At 41.5% G+C, this 25,374-nt stretch overlaps 1 protein-coding gene and 1 long non-coding RNA gene across 3 annotated transcripts in view; one reads left to right on the top strand and one right to left on the bottom strand.

The window, feature by feature from the left end:
* The window catches only part of LOC132114224 (uncharacterized), a 534,277-nt gene that overhangs the window by 99,919 nt on the left and 408,984 nt on the right, over positions 1–25,374 (bottom strand). The window lies entirely within an intron of this gene.
* The window catches only part of LOC132113679 (transcription factor COE1-A-like), a 129,213-nt gene that overhangs the window by 33,415 nt on the left and 70,424 nt on the right, over positions 1–25,374 (top strand). The window lies entirely within an intron of this gene.

Below are 25,374 nucleotides of genomic sequence, written 5' to 3' on the forward strand. Positions count from 1 at the left end.
CAGAAAATAACAGCACGAGTGTGTGACTGCAGGAAGGAGAGCTTTGCTACTCCATGACCTTTAAACCAGGTCTCACATCTGGCTTAAACTCCCCTGCTTCTGAAATCATCCCCCCTACAAGGGAGACAGGAAGGTCCTCTTCCCTCATCCTTCCAAAAACAGGCCAGACAGACCACCACGCAGCAGCCGACCCCCTTCCAATGTCACAAAAACACACACTCACCCAATAAGGCAAATTAGAAATCAGGCACAATATTCAAACAGAAGTGTTTCCCTGGGTAGTTTAAAAAGAATAATGTTGAATAATATAGTTTAAAGTATTGGTGTGAGGGGGGTTAGTGTGTGTATGGCAAGTGGACGTTCCCCCATGTTGCTTCAGGCATCAGCTTCAGCTCTGGGTGATGTATGGCCAGGCAGGCTGTTTCCACGGGAACCAATCCATCAAGCCACCGTCAGCCGTCAACAGTCCTGCCCCGTGCAGCACGGCCCAACATCCACTCACCACAGGCACTGAGCCAGGAGAGAGAGAGAAATAAGAGCAGACCTCACAACTTTACAATGGCTGTTATCAGTGCTTCACTGATTGTGATCTGTTACACTCGGACGGCGATAAAACGGCTGGATTGACACGTCTGCTGTCCGGGCTCTACGCATGCTGGGTTACAGCTCACCTGAAACAGGCTGGTTAGCGTGTCTGTGTGAATTGACCTATTCTGCCTACAACCTAACCTGAATTTCCCTGGCTCATGACCTTGTGCCCTCATCGCAGAACTTAGAGAGAGAAAGAGGAAGACAGAAAAAGAATGAGAAAGATGAGAGGATTTTAAGGAGGGGTAGACAAAGAGACATCCAACGGCCTGTCGTACACCTCATTACAGCATAAACGAATGAGGCTGCATGACGAAGCAGCACAGATCTCTCCTCCCCTCCTCATCCATCACTTCATCTGTCCCTCCAGTCACCCATCAGTCTGCTCTGACCTCCCCTGCTCTTCTTTAATCTAGCAGAACTGGTGGGGAACCCCTGGCTGTTCTAAGAACAGTGTTTGACAAAGACTGAATTCACTGGCTTGTGTTTACAGGTCAAAAAGAGAAAGAGTGTGAACACAAGCTGTGCGCCTTCAGAGAGAAGCTGAAAGGTTCAGCTACTGTCAGGGAGATCAGAACTAAAGTAAACACTATGACTGGCAGGCATGCTTCTTTTTTAATCCATTGCTGTGCTTCCTTCTTTCCATTTCTGTGTTTTTTTCTGTACCATACTGACATTCCAGCAAGTGACTCCCTCAGTACCCCTGCTGGCTTAAGGTGCCCGGCTGCTGATGGCAGGGTGTGTGGATTTCTGCTGTTGCTTTTTATAATTTGTCCCGGAAATGTCGACAATCGACCCAGAGTAATGATCGGCACTTGCGGTCTTAGATCTGACAATAGTAGGAAGACCTGCGTTGTGTGTTGGAGAGTGAGAGGGGGTGTTGGTCTGAGGAAACTGTATGAATGTGTGTGTGCACGTTTGTCAGATGCATGTTCTAAAATGTGGTATACACATTTTATTTGTTATAGTTTCAGTTATAAGGCAGTCTAGTTTATTGTGGTTGTTATTGAGACATTGGTGTCTTATCAATCATATTGCTATTGCAAAAAAAAAAGTTTCTTTGATAAATAGAAAGTTCAGTAGAACATCATTTATTATGTTATGGTCTCCTGTCACTTTTGATCTTTTTAATGATCTCTGAATCTCTATCTGTAGTATCTGTTACAAAATAAACTAATTATAATATAAATTATATAATATATTATTAGTAAATTAATTTACTTTTTAAAATTAAATTTTATTATTTTAGGTAAATAATTATTATAAACTATAATTATTAAATATTGATGTCTCCAGGTGTGAAAAATGCAGTATGCCACAAAATTATAAAACAGGAGAAAGTGACTCAAATGTGGGAGGCAAATGTGTTTAATTGTCATGTACAAAAATGTTATGAAAATAATTACTTACATTACAATTGTGATTAGGAATATTTTGGTGACCAAATACTCAAACAGTGCAATCAGTGTATACTAAGGGTGCATGTACTTTCATTAAGAATTCTCTACCTGCCTCTTCAGACAGCACAAACTTGTCATCTGAGTGAGTCAGTCAATAAGTGTTTGCTAGAGCAGTGTTTAAAAGTTTGAGAAATGATGTCTGTTTGAGGTGTCTGTCAGGAGCGTGTGTGTGGCATCGCGAGCGACTCGTCAGGCTGAGAAGTGTGAATGCTGGATGACTGTGCTGTGACAGCGAGTGTCAGAGGCAGTGACGGCAGTTCCCACTGCTGCTTCCTGTACCCTGACGAAAAACACAGAAAGAGATCCATTTCACAACGCACAGCAATGATGATGGATAGTAGAGCTGATATCAGTCACCTGAGAAAGAGGAACAGCGATGGGACATTTATCACCTGACCGCTCTTACTATACTTATCAGCCGTAGAGTTTAATATCACTATGATAAACTTCTAGAATCTTCATAATACTACTTTATCACGCTACTCACCTGGCACACTTCTCCTGGCATAATATATAGTAGGGAAGTAGTCATATTTGGACAGAATTCCCCAGATGTTCCCCAAAAATCTGTGAAGGCAAAATAGAACAAGTACAAATATGTAAAGGATTCTTCATTGTGTAGATCAAACCAGCAAACTTCTGGTAATCATCCTTTAAGCAGCCTACTGCACCACCCACCACCAAAAGAACAGGAAGAGAGGAAATTCATAATAAACACAAGCTGAAATTTATTACAGATGCACAATATACTTACTGTAACACTGACATGACATCTGTACATGAACAGTAAACATGAATGCCTGCACTGGCACAAAACGCAGACAACAGCTTTGTATTTTCTTACAGCACATCGTCCTGCTCCTTTAATCTCTTTTTTTATTTATTTGACTTTTACAAAGTCTGAGTTATTATGAGACTTTGACAATCAGTCCCACTCATTTGAGATTCAAAAATAGCAGAACAAAGTATGGCTGTGAGCTGAACGAGCCAAAGTAATTAATTAAAACAGAAGTTGTCAATATACAGGCAATTACGGTCAACTGCAGTCCATGATTAAAGCTGCTGATGACTGCATAGCCTCAAAATGCTCTGTTTTCAAAATCATTAACAAATAACTTGTAAGCAATAAATCTCGTTTATTTCAAATGCTCAACTTCCTTTGATGGGACTGATGGTCTTAATAAAAGGACATGCAGGCATTAATCTGAGCACATGTTCTGTTTTCCATATTCAAACCCAGTCCAGCACGTGGCAGTTTGTGTGTTTTATTGTTTCTTTACTTGTCAGGATATGTTAAGATGTAAGTGTAGATGCTAGCTTATGAAACTGCTTCATTCGAGTGTTCTGTTTATTCCTGTCAAGCTGTTTCTTACACGCATGCTATATAAAACTATAATGTAAATAACATAAGGCTAATTTAGCAGGGCAGCATATTTTTTATGATTTAAACTGCCTTCACAAATTAAAAAAGGAAACTACAGGATGCCTCAGTGCCTTATTTAGAGTTTAATGTGATGTGACATCATGTAATAGGTGTGCTTTATTTCTAGTCTAAGTGCTAAATAAAAATAAGTAAAAATAATATATTTTAGGTATATTAAGATTTTTGCATAAAACCAAAAAAAAAGAAAAAAGCATTTATAAATATATAATAAATAAATAAATAAATAAATACATAAAAATACATCTTTATTTTTTAAATAAAGAAAAAAATATTTTAAATTGTAATAATTCACAATTTTTTTACTTTTATTTTGGATCATATAATTGCAGCCTTAGTGAGCATAAGAGACTTCTTTCAAAAACATAAAAAATCTTAACGACCCCAAACTTATGAATGATAGTATTAATTCCTGATATCTTTCTTCACATTATTATCTTATTATTTTAAATACATTAAAATATTTTTAGTAGGAAACCAAGATAGCATATAAATAGGATAAATAAAATCACTTTTAAAAAAAATATTTTGCATTAAGTATTCATGACGGTTTGTGTTTGAGTACCTGTGTGTGTTTTTTTTTTTTTTGTTGTTGTTTTTTGATGGGGATGATGGGTAGACCTGCTGTTGGGTCCTGCTGTGTCCTGGACAGAAACATTCCAACTCTCCACACATTTGCTTTCCATTAGCCATGGCCTGTGAAGCTCAAACTCACACCAGTTCCCACAATTTCCTCAGAATGACTGAAAAGTTCTTTAAGGCAAAAGCGAGAACAGCAGAGACAAATGGCATCAACAACTGTCGCATTTCAGCCCTGGAGATCCTTTACCGTGACAACATGTTTACCTAAATATATGCTTACTAGTTCAGATCTCCTCAGGGACTTTGGAGACAGAGACAAATATGTGAAGAAGAAAAAAAAGAACAACAGATCTCTCTTAATCCAGGTCTACTCTTGCTTTTTTATAAATGCAGCTGTCACGATTACAAACAGCTTAAAAATACAGTACAATACCTTTCTGGTGGAGTTCAGAAAAATGGGGTGATAATTACTGTAGTGTGTGTGTTGTATTTTGAGACTTAAAAAGAGATCTTGTGTGACTGAAAGGTGTTATGAAGGGGTGTAGGAGGTGAGGAGTTGTCAGTCAGCCCCTGAGGAATCAGCAAAGGAGATTGTGGGAAGGAAAGAGAAACACAGACAGAGAGAGATGGAGGAAGGTGTTCAAGGAAAGTTAGGAGGTGTGTTTGCTCCGGTATGTAATGAGAGCTCAGAATCCAGTGCGTGTTCCTCCTACGAATGCTCGCTGAGCCTTTCATCAGAGCGCCATCTTTCACAACCTCTTCCACAGTGCTCACACACACACATACATCTGTACACTTGCACCTAGATACAGAGTGGAGCAAAAGTTGGAAAACACTAGTGACACTACTTCTCTTTTTGTACAAACATGTTTACGTGATCAGTGTAACAGTTGGTTCTTTTTAATGAATCAAAAACAAAGTGCAATTATTCTTTTTAGGGAATTTGAAACATACAGCTAACAACCAACTAGTTTTCTATTTGAATATAATTTTAAATGTTTTGAAATTCGTTAAGACAAGTCTAAAACAAGACCATTATATTCATTACGATTCCCATCACAAGCATACATGCACTCACCACACAAACATGTCGTGTTCAGGTCTGTGGCACACATGCACACCCCAGCAATGGATGTCTGAAGAAGGGGTCACTATGAGTCAGGGAGGCATGCGTGTGCATGTGCCCCTTATTATTCTCTCTGTTCACCACAAAGTCGTCACAAAGCATCCCATAATGGCGGCTGTGGGCCTGCATTTTAATGAGCCGTTATATGAGAGGTCTGCCTCACAACGAGCTTGTCTTACAAAGGTCAGAGGTCGTGACCCCTAGTGCAGCGTGTGTTTACCAGCAGGCAGGAGTGCAGGCTTTTGAGTGGAGCTGAGATTAACACACACTATCATTGGCTGTGGTTGATTTAAAACCATAATGTCACAGATCTCCCCCTTCTTACAGTTATTCCATATGGTTTTATTCAGTATATTTAGTTATTAAATTTAGCGTATTTAATAATTTTTAAACAAACTTATTAAGAATTAGAAATGTTGCTTTGGCAATTAGCTGAAATAAAATAAGTTTTAATAGTTTGTTTCATTTAATGATCAAGTAATGAACAACTCTGCCTGATAATTCAGGCTTGTGGTTATAACATCATAAAAGCCCAGTTCTTATTAGAAATAACAGTTAAAAAATAATAGCGATAAAAAGAAAGAAAGCATATTTTAGAGTGTTAATGCATTAGCATAATTAAAATAATATGTTTTATGGTTTTAAATGAATGAAAATTGACCCTGCTTACTTTCTTAAAATACAATTCTTGGTCTTATTGTTCCCAATATTTTTTTTATTTTATTTTATATTTGATGGAAAAGACTTTCCTTTTTCCACCAATGTCACTTAGGCCACACAGTGTATGATATTAACAAACAGCCAAATAGCATTTAGGTATTATTTAGCAAACACAAACTCAGGTCTGACTCATTTTATGACCAAACCAATTCTCAGCTAAATTAAGTTCTCAATGTATATATTTTTCCTCAATGAATATTCTATTTCACCCAGAAAAACATCATTTTATGCAAACAAAATGTGTTGCTAGTGCTGTTTCTTTGACTTTAAATCCTCATGTTGACAGCTCAGTCCCCTTGGTTTAAGCTTGCCTCCTATAAAAGAGCTGAAGCAGAATCACAGTATCTGATTGGGCTTTTACAGCTCTCTGGCTCTATATCACCTGTACCCAGAATGCACTGCTCCAGCTTTACTGAGGTTGTTTGCATATAGCAGCATAGATCAATAGCAAGAAATCCAAATCCTTGCTGCTGTACAGCTCCATAAAGGGTCTGTGTATGTGTCTAGAGCTTCCTTACAGTGTATAATGTGACTTCAGAGTAATTCCTTCTTTTAATGTACAAACGATACACACTTAATCAGAGCAGCCGGTTTTCTTTTGGTCCTGCAATGTGGTGCATGTGTTTGTTTTTTTACCAGAGCATTGTTGTGCTCACATGATAATTGAATGTGCGCTCAGGCAGCATCCATGCTAGCGTTCCAGCTCACACTTTAATTAGTTTAGCTTTGTATCTGCCGGCTCGGCCATCAGTCGCCAATCAATAGCACTCCGAAGATCATAAGGGCTCTATTGGAAACAGATACGTAAGCTTTGTAGATAGCACTGCTCATGCACCCGCTCCACATACCTTTGGATGGTTTTAAATGTGTCAGATGTTAGAGTGAACATGCTTAATTGTACAGATAAATGAGGCCTCTGAACCTGGTTTTATGTGTGTGAGTGTGTTTGCATGAATAAGAGAGGTGTGCTCGGTAATTGCTCTCCAGTTATTGCTTTGCTCAAAAAAAAAAAAAAAAATGAGCGGTGATCCGCAGCTCTATCGGAATTCAATGGCTGCTTTGTTTAAACCTGCTCATTCTCCATTCTTCACCTTTATGAGTTTTCCCTTCCTCTAATCCTATTCACTTTCACTATGGCTCACTTTGCCCCAACTTACTTAAACGCGGGCCTAAATATCAACAAATTAGATTTCCACCCGCAGCATTTAAAGCAAATGTGCTGAAATAAGTTCAGTCCTTTTCGCTGCAAGGAGCCATTCTGGCTGTTATTGAATAAAAACGCATTGTGCGGGCAAAACAATTATGCACTTTACTGTTGAATCACAGAAATGATTCCAGAGCGCTCGCCCATTCATCATATTAACGCAATTTAATAATTTCAGATTTTTACAGTGCATTATGGGTGCAGTTAAAAGTGGGAGAGGAGGAGGTAATTGTAAAGCCTGTCAGCATTAGTTAAGTGTGTGTAATGGCTGGGTATCACACACTTAATGGCAGTTGTAATATTTAGATCCTCTGCTCATTACCTCCGGATCTGCCTCCTGTGACCCGCAGCACCGGGCCTGCGCTCTCTCTAATGAGGGATGGAAATTGCCGCTTCAAGAAATGAAACACAATTTATTTGGAAGAAGACGCAGTGCACAATGAAATTACCACAAACAACTCTGAAAAATAGGCCCAATAACTCAGGCTTGTGTTTATTACGTTGAAAAAGCCCGAAAAGTTCTTATTAGAAATGGAAGTTAATGGAGATAAAAGGAAAGCGAATTTTAGAGCTTTATTGCATTAGCTTAAAATCCAGCACATGTTTATGCACAATATCTCAGAGCTATTTTATATTAAGACTCTCTCAACAGAGAGTGTGGATGATATGGAGTTAAGTGCTTTCTATGAGCCAGCCTGCTTATTGGATCTCTGGTGAAGGAATATCATTGGTCATTCCATAAGAGGTCTGTTCAATGTTTCACTGCCCTTAAAGATGACTTGAAATCAAAATGTATGTTGACTTTAAGATCCTCCATATGCCAGTGTACCGCTAAAAGTTGACAAAATTAAGGTTCAGGTTTTTTTTTTTTTTTTGAGAAATAAGAACATCCATTTAGCTTCAATAAGAAATACTTAAATCAGCTGTTATTGCTAAGTAGAGTACTGACAATGGCCCAGAGTGTTTGCATGGAGAATTCCAGCAGCCACTCATTTCAACACAATACCAAAAAAACACTATAAAAGATGGAAATGGCGCTTAAGTGAAAATAAGCAGAGGAATAAGGTATTATCTTCTTTTCCCGAAGTGAATATAATAGTGGCGCTCCTGTGCCATTGTGTGCATGCTGTGAGGATCTAAGTTAACCCACGACACCCACCCCGATGCTATCCACACCCTAATGTCGGAAATAAGCAGAGCCTCAGAGATTCATTAGAAAATTGAATGGAATAAAGAGAGTCTGAGGGTTGAAAAACATCCCCTTAATAAGACGGCTGGTAACATAAAAGCAGCTTTCAGCCAAGGTCCTGTATTTTCAAGAACCAGTGGAGCCTTTGAAGAGGGCTTAAGAACAGAGAGGAGGAAGAGATGAAGAGAGGGACATCCTTGGAGAACTATCCCTGTCCCACGAGGGAAGTGATAGAGGCGTGGATGTGCGCATGTTTTTAGTGCAGTCTCAGCAAGCTTGAAAGTGTGTTTGTGTGTGTGAACATCTACAGCACTTGCACCTGTCACACTAGATGGCACACATGTTGCTGTGAGTGCTAAAGGTGAGACGTGTTCAATGCTTATGTGTGCAGGCACTGTATATATGTGTGTGTGTGTGTGTGTGTGTGTGTGTGTGATTAACCTTGTACTGCCTCTTTTGCCTGTCTGGCTCATGGCTCAGCTCAGCTGAAGTCTCTCATCTCATTCATATTTGATAGACATGCCCAAACCTAATCTGATAAAGTGCCCTTCAGCCTTGGTGTCTTCTGATGAACTGTGTGTGTGCTTTCCTGGCACAGGGTGTGTGTGAAGCGTCTAGTGCAGTAGTGTGGAGCTGGAGGTGTTTGTAGTTAGTGCATGCTGTATGCTGCATGCTGCTTGCAACTTTCTGTTTTTTAGCTACCGCCGCTGGCTAGCCCCCTTATAGGGGTGAAAAGAGGAGCCGAGTGCATAAGTCTCCTCCGCCAGTACACAGCCTCTCCACCACCAAGACTTTTGCAGTGCCTCCCCGTGGCCACACATGGTAACTGGGTACCTCGCAGTCCCAGGCTGAACTGCAGGGGATCTCGGAGCAGAAGTGGGCCCCAGAGATGTGGTGTGAAGGCCCACCACACGGTGGACATGCCCTGACGCCCATCAACCACTGCCCCAGCTATGGGTAAATAGCCCTACTGCCTTGTGGGTAAGCCTCTCGAGGCAAGGCTAATGGAGCACACCCCAACAGAAAAGCAATGTGCTGGCGGTGCGCAATAGGCAGGCCTAAACAGAGCTAGGTCCCGGCAGCCTCCTGCAGCCAGGATGGGGAGCTGGTCGTCCTGGGCTTACCCATGCCACCAGACTTACCTCATCATGGTGAAGATAGTGCTACTGGAGAGAGTGCACCCCCTAAAGCACTTTAAAAATTACATGCGCAGGTTTCCACCTCTGACCATGGTGAATATTACCTGTATCTACATCTGGTTGAAGTCTGGCGGCGATGGGGTGTCTGACGACGGGGGCAGGTTTGAATAGGCTGGGAGCTCTTAGTCAGAGCCCTGCACGTCAGCGGCACAGGGCATTGGTCGCTAACAGCTGGGGTTGAGTGGCAGCTGTTCTCGGCAGACCCCTGTGCGACTGTGCAGCCCTATTCAGGGACCACACTGCTCACCTCAAGTTGAGGAAGGGTCTAGAAAAGGTGGCCTAAAAAATGGCCCACTCAACTCATACCTGGACAGGATACTGCTCCTATCGGGTTATTCCACTTCTGCGGTCGAAACAGAAGAAACAAATCCTACAACCTTAAACTGGCAACATGGAACATAAGAACTCTCCTGGACTCCTATGGCAGGTCTGAAAGACCCCATAGAAGAACAGCTGCACCGCTATGATATCGACATTGCTGCCCTGAGTGAAACCAGGCTCCTTGATGAGGGGTCTCTAACAGAGGAGGGCATGGGCTACACCTTCTACTGGAAAGGCTATCCCACAGGTGGACAACATCTGCATGGTGTGGGACTGGCAATTAAGAACACACTACTGCCAAGACTCACTGAAACTCCTGTGGGCATCAGTGAAAGACTGATGACCCTCCGTATCCCCCTGGTGAAGAACCGCTATGCCACATTTCTAAGTGTGTATGCTCCAACTCTACCATCTGACAGTGAGACTAAAGACTCTTTTTACCAAACACTGGATGAGGCTCTCCACCAGATCCCCAAGAACGACAAGATCCTCCTGCTTGGAGACTTCAATGCTCATATTGGGCAGAACAGTGGGATATGGAAAGGAGTACTTGGCAGGCATGGGATTGGTCAGGCCAACTCAAATGGAATGAGGTTACTTACCCTCTGCTCTGAGCACAACCTGACCATAACCAACACCATCTTCCAGCAAAGAATCAAATACAAAACATCATGGATGCACCCACGTTCCAAACATTGGCACCTGATTGATTATGTCATCGTGAGACGTTGTGACCTCAGAGACGTTCTTATAACTCGGGCCATGAGAGGTGCGGAATGCTGGACAGATCATCGCATGATCATGACCAAGGTCCTCATGAAAGTGCGCCCCCCCATGCGAAAACGAGGATCTAGTAGGAGGCGACTAGACTGTGTCCGCCTGGAAGATACCACTGCAAGGAATGAGTTTCGTCGCTCCCTGGCTGAGAAACTAGGGGAGCTAGAACTCCTCCTGAGGGATGGTAATGCCACAGAACAGCAGTGGACCTCTATTACTACAGCCCTTCATGAAGCAGCAGCCCAAACAATCGGCTATAAGAGCAAAAACCATCAAGACTGGTTTGACAACAATTCAGAGTCCATCCATAACCTACTAAGCAATATGCACAAAGCACATCAGGAAACCCTAAGAAAACCCTTATCCAGCACCGCCAAACAGCATTGGCAAAAAGTTCGTCGGGAAGTCCAGAGAACTCTGTGGACCTTACAGAACAAGTGGTGGATGGAGAAGTCTCATGAAATTCAGTCATTCGCTGACAGAAATGACATGCACAACTTTTATAATGCAGTCAAATCCATTTACGGCCCAATAAGTCACCGCATCACTCCCCTGAAAACAGCAGATGGGCTCAAAGTCCTGAAAGACCAGAATAGCATCCTGGAGAGGTGGGCTGAACATTACTAACACCTTACTAAATCAGGACTCTGATGCAGACTATACCATCCTGAATGAATTGCCGGAATTTCCCCCTATTGACAACCTTAGCCAACCTCCAACCTTCCTGGAGGTTCTGTCAGCTGTCCGCTCCCTGAAGTACAACAAGTCTCCTGGCTCTGACAATATTCCTGCAGAACTGCTAAAACAGGGAGGGTATCTCTGCACAAGAACACTACATCATTACATCACCAAGGCCTGGGCTGATGAAAGCATCCCACAGCAATGGAGAGATGCTTGTATTGTCACCATATATAAGAGCAAAGGGGATAGGACCATTTGTGACAACCATAAGGGCATATCACTTCTTGCTGTGGCAGGCAAGGTCCTGGCTAAGGTGATGTTATAAAGACTGATCAATAACATCACAGAGTCTATGCTACCCGAGTCACAGTGTGGGTTTAGAAAGAACAGGAGCACAGTCGACATGGTTTTTACAACCCGGCAACTTCAGGAAAAGTGCAGGGAGCAACATAAAGACCTGTTTATGGCTTTTGTCGACCTCTCCAAAGCCTTCGACACTGTGCAGAGAGATCTCTTGTGGGAAGTCCTCCTCCGGTTTGGATGCCCCACTAAGTTTGTCAACATCCTCCGTCAGTTTCATGATGGAATGACTGCTAGGGTGACAATAGGAGGTCAGCAGTCTAGCCATTTCCCTGTGCGCACAGGGGTAAGGCAGGGGTGTGTACCTGGCCCCAGTGCTTTTTAACATCTTCCTCATTTGTGTCACCCAGCTTCTCCACAAGGAAATACAAGACAACAGTAGAGTGACAGTAGCATACAGGCTGGATGGTAACCTCTTTAATATCAGGAGAGTATAGAGTGCATAGAGTGAGGATACTTGAGCTGCAGTATGCAGATGACTGTGCTCTCGTATCTCACTCTCCACAAGACCTCCAGTCTGTCCTAGATGCAGCAGTGAGGGCATATAGCAAGATGGGGCTGACCATCAACACCGCCAAAACAGTGATAATCTGCCAGTGGAGTGCCAACATCCCACCCGCACCACCTATCTTCTATGTTGCAGATGAAAAACTATCAATTGTGCCATCATTCAAATACCTGGGGAGTATTATCTCTGAAGACAATAGCATTGACAATGAGGTCCAGAACAGAATCAAACAAGCATCAGCTGCCTTTTGGAGACTCCGGCGGCGGGTTTTTCAGAACAAGAACCTTCATCTCAACAAAAAAATATGCATCTACCAAGCAGTCTGCATCACCACCCTCCTCTTCAGCTGTGAAGCATGGGTTACTTACAGCCGCCACATCAAGTCCCTGGAACACTTCCACATCTGCTGTCTCCAGCGCATCCTGGGAATCACTTGGTGTGACAGAGTGCCTCACACTGAGATCCTGAGGAGAACAGGCTGCAAGAGTATTGAGGCCACAATCACCCAGCACCAACTGCGCTGGCTGGGGCATGTCATAAGAATGCCCTACAACCGTCTGCCCCGCAGAGTGCTATATGGCCTAGAGAGCTACAACTAGACCAGCACTCTGCTGAAGGCCAGAAGAAATGCTTTAAAGACCAAATGAAAACAGTGCTTAAGAGGTGCAAAATAAAACCTGGGGACTTGGAGAACATGGCTGCTGACCGTAACACCTGGCGGCAGCAGTGTCTAGATGGGACCCAAGCACTGGAGGAGGAAAGGACAGTTAGGAGACAACAAAGAAGGCTCAGGAGAAACACATCCATAAATACCAGTAACACCAATAGCATGTATATATGCCCCACCTGCAATAGAACCTGTGGATCCAGGATCGGATTATTCAGCCATCAGAAAACTCACCGTTAAAAGACAGAAGTGGACGTCATCATCGGATTCGATGGACAACCGCAAGCAAGCAAGATTAACCTTGTACTGCCTCTTTTGTCTGTCTGGCTCATGGCTCAGCTCAGCTGAAGTCTCTCGTCTCATTCATATTTGATAGACATGCCCAAACCTAATCTGATAAAGTGCACTTCAGCCTTGGTGTCTTCTGATGAACTTCTAAGTGGCAAGTGCAAAAGTGTGTGTGCGCATGTGTGTTTATGATGAGCATGTGGGTGAGCGAGGGTTTGGGGTGGAGTGTGATGGGGTAGAGGATGGATTGGGGCTAAATCGATGTTGATTTATAATTTACTATTGCAAGAACCTATCACTGTATGTGAAGCCTGTATCCAGCCTCATCTATATTACATTAGGACAGAAGCTCCCGCTCGCCACTGGACATCAGACCTTGTGGTGTGGAAGGGGGGCTGGTCGATCCACACAAACACACACACACGCAGAGGCTGTAACAGCAGGGCCTTCAGGAAGACACACTTTTGCTCTGAGAAACTGACAGGCCCCCCTCAGATTTTTGAGCTGAGGGGATTTTGAATGCAGTTTCCTATAAAAGTGTTTGTACTTTGAATAATTGAGCAATTATTGTAGGGACAAAAGATTGGAATTACAGATTCACATCTTTATTTTACAGTGTCTTTGTTAGTGTAACTGTACCCTTAAGTACTGCGTAATATTAATTAACAACATGTACTTACTATATGGTTAGGGTTTGGAATAGGTTCAGTTGGATATAATTATGCATAATTTGGTGTTATTTCTATAGTAAATACATGTGACGTGTAATAAAACTAAATATAACTAAATATATAGACTTTTTCCAGTAAAATACAAAGACACTAATTAACAAAATGTCAAAGCTGCTCTTTTACATACAAGAAAAATGTATAATTGGCTGTTTAGTTCAGTTGCAATTTTGCTTTGTGTATTAAAAAATAATTATCTGTTATCTTACCAAGAGGAACCAAGTGAACCAGCACTGCCATTGTAAATATCTAATCAAATCAAATAATCAGAAAAGAAATGAAAAGAAAAAAAAAAGAAATCTATCATGCATTGTTTACATTTTGTATTGTTTGCCTCTAATAGATGTTAGCAATGCTTTGCAGGCTTTATGTTGCTCCATGAGACCTTTATTATGCATAATAAATTACATTTAGCAATAACATTCAGCTACACATCTCATCTTATTAACAAATGCAAATTTAAAAATGTCAATTAAAGAAGAATCAAAGTATTTTATTTCAGAAATATTTCTCTCTTTTTTTTCAGTTTTTCAGTAAAAAGAAAACACTCCTGTTCCATTCCTGTCATATTTTTGACAGGATTGGCTTGTATATTGAGCATATGAGAAAATGCTGTCGTCTCTCTTCTTTATTAACAATCATAGATTACTCCCCCGACACACAACAAAGACCCCTTTCTCTGCTTCTCTCTCCCTCTTTTATACTATCTCTCTCTGTGTCTCGGTCTATTGATGAGGGAGGAGGCAGTGGTTGTCAGTACTATGGTGACTGGGTGAACAGCAGGCATATGGAGAGGTCAGACAGTGCACCGCAAGACCCCTCTGTCTGCACTGGCCAACGCGCTACACCCCACTGAAAGAAAATCAATCCCATCATACCACAGACACATATCCCCTCCCTCTCCCTCTCCCTTTCTCCTCTCTTCCTTGTGTTCTTCACCTTTCTTTCATCCACACACACACACACACACACACACACACACACACACAAACCTTTATAAAATGTTGTTACTGAGCTGATCTTTATTAAGTCTACTCTCCTCACCTTATCTCATGCATTCCGTTTTAAAAGCTACGTGACTCACATTAAGAATTGAGTGTGTTTTTAAATGCTGTATGCATTAATCCAACCTGTCCTCTCTCATTCTCTTTGATAAAATCTAGCGATTATAAACACTTCTAATGAAGAATTCAAGTACATAGATGGCCACAAAACTTCTGTTTCTTACATTCATGTTTTGATGTTTACAGTCTGATTTTAAATGAAACACATGCAAAATTCCTTTTCTGTATGACTATCGGCCCTTGAGGTTATACATGTTGTCATGGCATCCTGCAGCCAGCCAGAAAAAAAAAAATGGCTAATTAGCGTCAGAACAGTTGATTGGTTTGCGGCAGTAATTAACACAGGTGAGGTTAATTAGTTCCCATGAAACCAGTCAGTCTCTACAGCGCACACAGGGGAAAACAGCAAAGGAAAAAAAAACATACACATTTACACGCCTTTACTTTATTACATCTGAAAGTTGGGGAGAATTTTAATATGCATGGTAAGGTCCCCTGTGAGAGGACGCAAGGAGAAATTCAGCCTCATTAATGGAAGCAGGACAAACCTGAGGGAGATGCTGTCTCTATCAATAACACACAGCTAATTCCACACATACACTGTGGCTCTATCTGTCCAAGGCACACATGTGAATATGCAAAGTGCCCCAAAAAATGTCATTCTTTTTGTCTGTCTGTCTATATTTATAAATGTCTGTCTATCTGTCCATCCATATATATCTGCATACACACACACACACACACACTGTAACAGTGCTACATAGTATTAACAGGCGCAGCAAACCTGGATGAAATGATATGGAAAACATATACAGTTTACTCACTTTCTAGCTCTTGTCACATTCTTAGAGGGCGGGAGGGATTGGGCAGTCCGGTGTGTGCCATTATAAAGATGTGATGTCAATACCCTCTAGTGCACAGAAGATCTGAGCGACGGGAACCAGGCAATGAAATGGAAACATATCCAGTGCTTGTCTACTTTTCCTTCCTGTGTTCTTATATATCCTGGAGCAAATGGTGTATAGTCAGAATGACACTGGTCAAAGCTGAATAACAAAATGTCCAACATCCCGTGTCCACCTCTCATTTCCTATTGTATACACACATCTACCAGTTTTAAACATGAAATAGATATTCCAGCCTTATAGGATGGTGTGTTTATTTAAAGAACAATGAAGTGGATGTGTGAGAATTGATTTTTTGAACAGACGGTAGCATGTCATGTTTACATTGTTCGTTAGAAATAGTATTGCACTTTGCTCCTAATGTGCATTTGTTAGAAACTGACATTTATGGTGACGCTGTACGTACATTTATAATCCAGAATAGCTAAGGCATACACATTTACCAAAGCTTCCCCTTAAACTTTACACACTGTTTGGATGGCTGCTATGATTTGGACAGAGTTTAATGCACTGACTGTGAGGGCGTCTGGATATCTGCCTTGAGCTGTAATCTATACTGAGGCGCTGCATCTTTGATCAGCACAACTTCATAAAGTCTTTAAAGGTACACTGTTTTGGCAAGGCTGCTTTTCAGGAAGACAGCGGGGATGAAAGTTTGTCTCTTGCTTTTCTCTTCATCTCAAATGTCTTTATTGGAATGTACTGACACCCTTTCACCTTCCAGTTTCAGAGGCCCCTGCGAAAAGCATTTCAGTAATGGCTGACTGCTTGAAACAAAATGTTTAAATTAGTAAATAAACAATGTGAAATCATCAGATGCATGCCTTAGAAAAGAGAATAAGTGGTGGAGTGTTGTCCCTGATGTATTTTTCATGTTCAGACATCGGAAAATAGGGTAGTGATACAACCAACCTGAAGCAAACATCCTCATACACCAAATATTTTTCTCTGTCTTTGAGGACGTGAGTCATTGCATAGCAAAAGACAAGCCTCTAAGGCTTGTTGGATAAAAAATGCATGCAGTCAAATGTTTACCAATTGTACCTGCATATAACAATGATTAACCCGGGTGAGTTGTTGTGAGTGAAAGAGCACTAGGTAGCATTATGTGCCCCTCTGGTGTGTACCATGCCCAAATCCCTGTAACCCATCCTCAGACACATATGTCCTGCCAAAACGCATGCCTCCAGGTGTTCCCCCGTGCTAAGTAATCAAGGTTCAGGCTATGGCCAGAACAACAGCAGATGTGGGAACAACAGGACCTGTTGTTTCATAATGATGCAGGCTTCCTTCAAAACAAAAACAAGCAGGTAAACACTAATTATAATGAACAAAAATGTGAGATGTGAGAAAAACAACTCATTTGTCCTTAGAAGCTTGAAGACACATTCAATGTGCCTCAAGTTACAAATATCAGATGAGAATTAAACTTTAGCTTGAGGATCTATCACATTGTCGGGGATCAATGTACTTTTTGTCTTGTAAAAAACATCCTTTTTTGTGTCTCTGAAAGGGTCCAAATTTGAAACAGACTGGGATGATTGTTCTTGAAAAATCACAAAATAAGAACATTTTATAATGACAATTCTAACCTTCCACCTTATGCTGTGAGGCATTAAACAGTCATTATTATTATTCACCACATCCCTTTTACCAGCTCTGCTAAAGAATTTAGTTGCATAAGTAGAATATATGAGTATGATGATCACCTTGTGTGGGACCTAAAATTAAATAATTGTCATTGTATTGAATCTAATGGTTTTAATGCAGCAACCAAAGGAATCTTATATTTCCAACAAAACAAAAGCATCCAGTACTTTGAAGTAAAAAACACCCTTTACATAGGCGAGCCTTAAGGTAGCCTTGTAAAGCTCCTCTTCTCTTGGATATAAAAGATAAAATGTGGACTAATTTCTGCTGCATGCAAACAAGAAAGCAGTTATATAATCAGCTTCAGGAGTTTAGTCGTTGGCGTCTGGTGGTGGCTGTGTTTAATTGATGTTGAGTGGCTTTTGAAGTTGAAGTATGAAGAGTATTGCTGATCTGAGGAAGTGAACAGAACCTTCTCTGCCTCTCCACGATGCTAATCTCGCCCAGACTGCCGCACCCTGTTCTAACTCGCCGCCTGTCGCCAGCATCTTGCTGCCCAAAAACGAAGATAAGTTCTGTGGTACTTCATAAACACCCTCCCCCATCCCATATCTCTTCACAATGTGGGGCTTAGAGTTTATTAGATAACTTTAATGTTACTCCTAAACTAGGTCGTTGATGAGGTCCAAAAAAAGCAATTAGCTTAATGCTAATGAAGCAAGCAGATATTGAGATCTGGATTGTGAGGGCAACTGGTGGTCTAAACTACAGTAATGAAGGCAAATGGCTGGTCATTTAGTCAGTCAATCGAGCATAAGGAGCATGTGTAGCTCTACCTAGATACTTATCTACAATAATTGAGCTTGCTGGGAGCAAAGTTACAAGGTGAGGCGATGCTAACACTATGTTCCGTTATATGGACTTCAAATGAAACTCCATTCAGTTTCACATGGGACAATGTTTTTTTGATTACTAGACCTGCATGGTGTGAAATGAAGGAGTAAATACACTATACTTTGAAACAGAAAACAAGGCTATATGTTTGTTTTTATTTCTTTTTCAAATGAGACACCGGTAAGGTGTTAGCCAAACAGATGAATATAAATAGACTCTACAGCAGAAGTAGGACTTTGATTCCATACATTCTGATGTGCAGCTTGTTACTGGTTTATAGAGGGCAGACCTGCACTTGCAAATGAAAACGTAAGTAAGCGGAGGCTGAAGAAAACAGCAGCACTGTGGAAATGAGCTGAGACTTCGCATTTTATCAGCATAAAGATCTCCATTACCACTGCTGAATGCATAAACAGAGCACCATCCACCCAGCACAGCTACTGCAAATACATTCTTGCCTCCAGCAATATTAAACACACATACACACATTAAATTAAACCACTGCTGAGTTGGTTCAGGGATTCCGGTGAGCTAATGATCCCTGTTTTGACTCATGGTGTCATGGTTTACATGATCTACCTTGCCCTTTCTCTTAGGTACTGAGATTTGATCAATCTTAATGGTTTCAAATTGTTTTAGTACTTAAAATGCATGCCCACACGGAAAGAACCTATATAAACATATATGTTTTAATATAGGTTTTGAAATAGGTTTTTAATATATGTGACATATAAAATTGGCTGTTTTCCTATATTATATGTACATATATGTACATATATGCTGTATATATGTGCATATAAACTGCATATAGGTTTCATACATGCGCATATATCCTCCTATAGGTTCTTTCCGTGTGGGTGACATCTAAATGCTGCATATGAATCAGTTATTGATTAGCAGTATAATTACATCTTGAATGCTGCATGTATAAAAAAAACTGCTAAGTTAATAGCAAAGATAAATGAAATCAGTGTAGTTCAATTCATAAACAGCTGACTAATATGAGCACAATTCTTCCTAGTAAATCAAAAACATGCATCACACAACCAATGTAGCCTGGTGTACATACAAATTAAACTTCAGACTGGTTCTTTTCAGTAAATAAGAGACATACAGATGACCAGTGTAGCCTGATTTACAAACAAATTACTCTTATGATCGGTTCTTTTTAATGGACAAAAAAACTTTGAGACCATCTATTGTCTTATTCACAAACAAATAACTCTTGTGAAATGGTTCTTTTTAGTGAAGCAAAAACATGAATAGTTAATGAATAGTTAAAAAAGAGTTACCGGTTAAAATCCGTCTAAAGCACTACTCTCGTGAATCGAAATCAATTATTAATTTCCATAGGATACCTTTGCATAACAACTGAATGAAGTGGATAGATTGCATTGACTAGTGCAGCGGTTCCTCGCACCCCCTCTGCTCTGTACATTTTGTATGTCTCTCTTTGTTAACACACATGATTCAGATAATCATCTCGTTAGAAGTGAGCTTCGTGCATGAACTGTGCCCTGAATGACTTTGGTTTCTACATACTGTTCATTGCTCCCTACTTCCTGAGCAGGGGGAATCTTGAAGGTTACCTCACTTCGGAACATTCACTCACGGATTTGCGCTGATCAACGTCTTCACACATGGACAAATGACATCATATACCTCGTTAAATAAATACAATTTAAATTCACATCTCGCACACTTCAATGCACTTTGAATGGAACATATACGTTCGCTTCGAACTGGAATCATGGCGGAATATCCTGTGATGTCCACTTCGCAGGGCACTTAACGTTTAAATAGAACAAACGTCTGAAGTGATAAGCGAAACATAAAAAAATGTGCAGAGCAGAGGGGTGCAAGGACTGGAATCGAGAACCACTGGACTAGTGCACACAGTAAAGGTGTGTAGCAGTTCTTATATGCCCTAAATATAGCATGCTGTAAATGAATGATCATAGACACTGAAAGCTTGAGTAAATGGCCACTCTGTGGTTGACTTGGTTTGATGAGGTCAGCTGATCCAGGATTTGTGCTGCTGTTCGCTACTCCTTTTATTACTGTAACCCTAATCGTTTAATCTCTGTCTACTGTTGCCATCAACATATACATAGAGCCCAGACTCTTTTTCACCAATCCTTTGTGTGTGTGTATGTGTGTGTGTTGTGTGTGTTCTGCCTCTGTGCGATGCTTCTTTCTGATCCGAACCATGCAGCAACTCTACAACACTCTGAGAAAGCACAAAACTGCTCTAAAGATTGGATTCGAGAAAAAGACAACACTAGAAGAGAGAGAGAAAAGGGCTAGTGGAAGGATGGACTCTGACAGTTTCAGGACTCTGACATTTCTCTGCTTGGATAACCAATGCACCCTCTGTCCCTCCAGCCACGAAGGGGGGTAATGTCAGTTGTCAATCAAGTCAGTCCCCACGCAGCTCTGGTTCCTGTGCTGTTGTGCATGGCCTGTCTGAGAGACAGACAAAGAGGCCACCTTTCACCTCGACACCCCCCTAAGCACCACCTCTTGCCCCAGTTGCAGCCTGAGGCTGGGCCAGAGGAGCTGAAGCATCAGTTTTGTGAAGGGGAACTAGAGCACAGGTGGTTCATTACATCTCTCATCCTCTCTAAGATAGGATGGCTTTACTAGTATGACATTTAAACACCTGTTCCGCACTACCCAATTTTTTTACACAGTCTGTATGTGTATTGTATCACTTGTAGCTTTTCAGTATGGATGTAGAAAAATCTGTTATGTGGTTATGATAGTTTTTGTATGTGCTCCAGACCTCCTTTTTTACTTTTCATTTAGGGCAGAAACATAAATACGGTAACACCAGTTATTGGTATACCTAACGTGGTGGTTATTATTTTCTAAATGCAAGATGCTGATAAAGTTAGCTTTAAATATCTGTAACATATAGCTGTATACATATATATGTGTGACGAGTGGGGCGGGGCCGAGGGACGTGGGAGCGAGGCCGGTGGAGTGATTGGAGATGAACTACACCTGTTCGACCCGCCGGTCTCGAGGCCCACGGAGGAGATAGAACGATATAAAACTGGAGCGACGACAGTGAAGGACGAGAGAGGAACAGGCCTGGGCATTAGTTTATGTTTTGGTTTTATTTGAGCGCATCAGTCGTCCGTGAGGGGCTGGTGTGCTGTTTTGTGTTTATTTTGAATTATTAAAGTTTCATGTTGATTGTCCGCCGGTTCCCGCCTCCTGATTATGGAGATTTAATGCATTACAATATGTATAGCTACATATGCAGACAGTTTAATAAAATTTAACTTCATTGATCAGCAAGGTTCTGTGACACCTGAACATAAAAACATAGAAGATTTTTGCAGCACCGTTGAATATGCTAAACTTGTAGGTGTGTTGCATATTCCAATACACATCTCATACATTGCAATACAATTTTTTTTGTAATTTACTTATTAAAACTTTCAAAGCTATTATTTACAACCCGAATTCCGGAAAAGTTGGGACGTTTTTTAACTTTTAATAAAATGAAAACTAAAAGACTTTCAAATCACATGAGCCAATCTTTTATTCACAATAGAACATAGATAATGTAGCAAATGTTTAAACTGAGAAAGTTTACAATTTTATGCACAAAATGAGCTCATTTCAATTTTGATTTCTGCTACAGGTCTCAAAATAGTGGTGTAGCATCTCCTTTTCTTTTCAAAACAGTTTGAAGACGTCTGGGCATTGAGGCTATGAGTTGCTGGAGTTTTGCTGTTGGAATTTGGTCCCATTCTTGCCTTATATAGATTTCCAGCTGCTAAAGAGTTCGTGGTCGTCTTTGACGTATTTTTCGTTTAATGATGCGCCAAATGTTCTCTATAGGTGAAAGATCTGGACTGCAGGCAGGCCAGGTTAGCACCCGGACTCTTCTACGACGAAGCCATGCTGTTGTTATAGCTGCAGTATGTGGTTTTGCATTGTCCTGCTGAAATAAACAAGGCCTTCCCTGAAATAGACGTTGTTTGGAGGGAAGCATATGTTGCTCTAAAACCTTTATATACCTTTCAGCATTCACAGAGCCTTCCAAAACATGCAAGCTGCCCATACCGTATGCACTTATGCACCCCCATACCATCAGAGATGCTGGCTTTTGAACTGAACGCTGATAACATGCTGGAAGGTCTCCTTCCTCTTTAGCCTGGAGGACACGGCGTCCGTGATTTCCAACAAGAATGTCAAATTTGGACTCGTCTGACCATAAAACACTATTCCACTTTGAAATAGTCCCTTTTAAATGAGCCTTGGCCCACAGGACACGACGGCACTTCTGGACCATGTTCACATATGGCTTCCTTTTTGCATGATAGAGCTTTAGTTGGCATCTGCTGATGGCACGGCGGATTGTGTTTACCGACAGTGGTTTCTGAAAGTATTCCTGGGCCCATTTAGTAATGTCATTGACACAATCATGCCGATGAGTGATGCAGTGTCGTCTGAGAGCCCGAAGACCACGGGCATCCTATAAAGGTCTCCGGCCTTGTCCCTTACGCACAGAGATTTCTCCAGTTTCTCTGAATCTTTTGATGATGTTATGCACTGTAGATGATGAGATTTGCAAAGCCTTTGCAACTTGACATTGAGGAACATTGTTTTTAAAGTTTTCCACAATTTTTTAACGCAGTCTTTCACAGATTGGAGAGCCTCTGCCCATCTTTACTTCTGAGAGACTCTGCTTCTCTAAGACAAAGCTTTTATAGCTAATCATGTTACAGACCTGATATCAATTAACTTAATTAATCACTAGATGTTCTCCCAGCTGAATCTTTTCAAAACTGCTTGCTTTTTTAGCCATTTGTTGCCCCCGTGCCAACTTCTTTGAGACCTGTAGCAGGCATTAAATTTTAAATGAGCTAATTAAGTGGATAAAACTGTAAAATTTCACAGTTTAAACATTTGCTACGTTATCTATGTTCTATTGTGAATAAAATATTGGCTCAAGTGATTTGAAATTCCTTTAGTTTTCATTTTATTAAAATTTAAAAAACGTCCCAACTTTTCCGTAATTCGGGTTGTATGTATCAGTGGTGCAAAAAATACTTCTTAATGTTTTTTTTTAATAATTGTATTATTATGTTTAATTTTATTAAACAAAATAAATTCTTGCTAAGAAAATCACTGCACTGAAGCTACACTTCCTCCAGTGCTTTAAGTCTATGTGAAGGGTTAGAGACTGGAAAAGACTTCTGCTTATTGTCAGTGTGTGTGCAAGAAAGAGAAAGAGATATCTCTAAAGCCATCACCTGGAGTCACTCATCAGTCCTGTCACAGTAAGAGACCTGAGAGAGGAAACCAAGGGCTGCTATAGAGCATATGTGGCGGCTCACTGTGAGTACCGAGACAAAAAGTGCCATTTATTCCATCTGAAATGGCTTTATCTGCCACTTTATCAACTCAGCAAATGTTGGACCTTTATTGGATATTCGATTTGTTAGCAAAAGAGAACAGGAGGGCCTGGATTCTCAGAGGGTGAGCGGTTGCAAATCAGCAGCCCCCAAATTTCTCACTGCTGGGTGGAGATGTGTTCTATTGAAGTGAGGTTGGGAAGGGCAGACCTTTGGACATGTCAGAGCTAGAGTGACAGATGGAGACAAAGAAAGGAACGAGAATAAAGATAGAGGGATGAAGTGGAGGAAGGTATCCTGCTGTGCCCTTCTGTCCACCCTGCAAACAGCAGGACTTTAATCTGATGGGTTGTGTGTATGTCTGGCAGTAAGTACAAGTGTGTGTTACTCTCATTCAGGTCAAAGCGTTGAGCCCCAGAGCCGGTTGGATGTCATGTGGTTTACAGGGGTGGCAGGGGTCAAGGGGTAGGGCTCTGGCCTGCTGGGGGGCTTTGATGGGTGGCACGCTCTCCCAGTGAAACCTCCCAGGCTGGACTGCTCAGGCGGGGAGGTGCTCTGCTGTCTTTTGTATTGACATAAGGCATTTCTGAACTTTTTCCAATTACGCCCTTGGATCGGGTGGCGTGTATTTCTATGCGTTATATGGGATCATAATTGACTATAACTGCACCCTATTAACTTTAACCAGGTGCGCATGCTAAACTGGAGAGATTAGGCTTGCGCTCTTACAGACACAGTGGGTGTCGAGTAAGTCATGCCAGGGTTCGATACCGGGATCCGATTTGGCCCTGAAGGAATAGTAGAGAGATTGGCCATGACTTATTGCCAGATCTTACTGCTATCAGCCTGAGCGAGTGCACATGTGGCCATGTGTGTTCAGGAGTCATGTCTGCGGGTTCTGTTGTGCTTTACGAGCTGTGTTAAGTTGTTGTTGTATATTTGTGTTAGTCATGCTCTCCTGAGGCACAACACCACTTAGCCCAGTGTAGCAGCCACAACCGCAACCATTTTTCCAAGAGGTCTCACCGGAATCGCTGCCGTTCGAAACAGTTTAATTAACAACATGTGGACATGAACCCACCTGCAACGGGTGCTTTATGAGTGGCCCCCCAACTTCTTGGATGTAAATAGTCCCATTTACTGGCCTGACAAAGGGGGAAGAAGCCCAGTATACATCAGAACCTTACACCAGGAGAGGGGTGTGAGTGCGGATTGATGACTCATTGGAGTTCCACTCACTGAGCAGTTATGTCAATCCAGTCTAGTGTTTCAGAGTTCACCTCGGGCTAAAGCAGAGCTAAGTGCACACCGAGCAAGGGCGGCCCGGGTCAGCCTGCAACCAGAGACAACCATCCAACCTGAGAGGGAGGTTTCCATAAGTCTTACAAATCTTACTTAACAGTACACAAAATATTACCACATGGACAGGAAAACAAAGGTAAATAATGAAAAAACAGTTAACCTGTCGTGAAACCAGAGAAGAAGCTGATGCATCCATATATTTAGTTACACAATCAGACTGAATGCATGAGGTGGTCAGGACAGAGAGATGTTTTGGCTGTAAGTGTCTTTTTGTGGGATACTGTGTATGTGTTTGAGGCCTAACAAAGGGCAGAGAAGAGAGAATGAGGGCACTGTGTTGGACAGGATGGTGTTGAACATGGAAAGAGTGAGTCTGGGTTAAGTGCGCCAACTCACCGGCCACTT

This window comes from Carassius carassius, chromosome 33, assembly GCF_963082965.1.
Source record: "Carassius carassius chromosome 33, fCarCar2.1, whole genome shotgun sequence".
NCBI classification, from domain to species: Eukaryota; Metazoa; Chordata; class Actinopteri; order Cypriniformes; family Cyprinidae; genus Carassius; species Carassius carassius.